The 1535-nt window shown below is 44.6% G+C and overlaps 1 non-coding gene across 1 annotated transcript; it reads left to right on the plus strand.

Annotated features, from left to right (window-relative positions):
- The first annotated feature begins 435 nt into the window (after positions 1-435).
- On the plus strand, positions 436-599 carry LOC116983762. The gene has a single exon (XR_004414806.1). It is a non-coding gene; the product is annotated as a U1 spliceosomal RNA (small nuclear RNA).
- The last annotated feature ends 936 nt before the right edge of the window (positions 600-1535 follow it).

A 1535-nucleotide genomic window follows, 5' to 3' on the forward strand; every position in this document is an offset into this window, starting at 1 on the left:
CTATATTTCTCGTTTCCCTTACCCCTGACTCTGTCTGAAGAAGGGTCTCGACCCGAAACATCGCCTATTCCTTCCCTCCAGAGATGCTGCCTGTCCAGCTAAGTTGTTACTCCAGCATTTGTATCTAACTTCGGTGAATGAAACGTCGGCGGTGGAGCAGACTGCCACCCAGAGGCGATGCTCAGTAATTACAAGTCGACAGCAATTTGCCAAACCTGCTTCCTTTAAAGGAAGAAATGCAAATGAAGTGAGCAGCAGTGAAAAGCGGGCAAATATGAGAAAGATCAGAGCTAAAATGAGAAATGAAAGGCGAAAATATGTCCTTTTTTCTGTTTTCGGCAATCAAGTGCAATATAACATGTTAAATTTTTGGCTCGTACTGACTTAAAAGAGTAATGGTAGAGGTTGGTTGGGAGAGAGCGACGATGTTCTAGCATACTTACCTGGCAGGGGAGACACCATGATCACAAAGGTGGTTCTCCCAGGACGAGGCTATCCCATTGCACTTCGGGTGTGCTGACGCCTGCGATGTCCCCAAATGCGGGATACTCGACTGCAAAATTTGTGGTAGTGGGGGACTGCGTTCGCGCTCTCCCCTGATTTACAAATGAAAAATAGAATTACTGTGCACAGACCCCATATAGGCTGGAGGATCACTGGTGTAGCCAGAGTTGCTGCCTTACAGCGCCGCACACTCCCATTACATTCGGGCGAACTGCAGCTGTGCAAGAAGCAAAGATCCTATAGCGGAGCAAGATAGACCACTCCTGCTAAATCCAATGGGCTGACGTGTAGAACGCAACGGAGCGGAACGTCGGCCATTTCAGTAAACCCGACTCGACTTTAGTTATCCCTCTCAGCGTTGCGGGGGAACCGTTTGTGTGTGTGATAAAGGGTTAATTTCATAATTCTGTTAATTTTTATTAATGATTAATATGCTAATAAATTATAATTCTGTTAATTTTCTTTTTTTAATGTTTTTTAAAACACCCCTTTTTAAATGGCTCTGGCGTTTAGAAGGATGAGAGGGTATCTTATTGAAACATATAAGATTGTTAAGGGATTGGACACACTGGAGGCAGGAAACATGTTCCCGATGTTGGGGGAGTCCAGAACCAGGGGCCACAGTTTAAGAATAAGGAGTAAGCCATTTAGAACGGAGACGAGGAAACACTTTTTCTCACAGAGAGTTGTGAGTCTGTGGAATTCTCTGCCTCAGAGGGCGGTAGAGGCCGGTTCCAGTTGCTCTACTCTTGGAATGTTCCTTAATGTTTTTTGTGTCTATGGAATTGTTTTTCAATAATAAAATGCGTGTGGTCTTCCCAATAGCCAGAGAGTGGAATGAAATCTGTCTAATGGTGGGGTTATCTAAATGAAGTATTTAACAAAATAAAATTTGTTTTGAGCAAGATTTATTTCGGACTCAAGGCCCGGACAAGGGACAACATTACATAAAAATACATTGCAAACCTCTCCGCAACTACCCTGGTGTCCCAACCGTGTTGATCCGGGCCAGACTCCCCACACGCTGTGGA

The sequence above is a fragment of the Amblyraja radiata genome, chromosome 1, assembly GCF_010909765.2.
Source record: "Amblyraja radiata isolate CabotCenter1 chromosome 1, sAmbRad1.1.pri, whole genome shotgun sequence".
In the NCBI taxonomy this organism is placed as follows: domain Eukaryota; kingdom Metazoa; phylum Chordata; class Chondrichthyes; order Rajiformes; family Rajidae; genus Amblyraja; species Amblyraja radiata.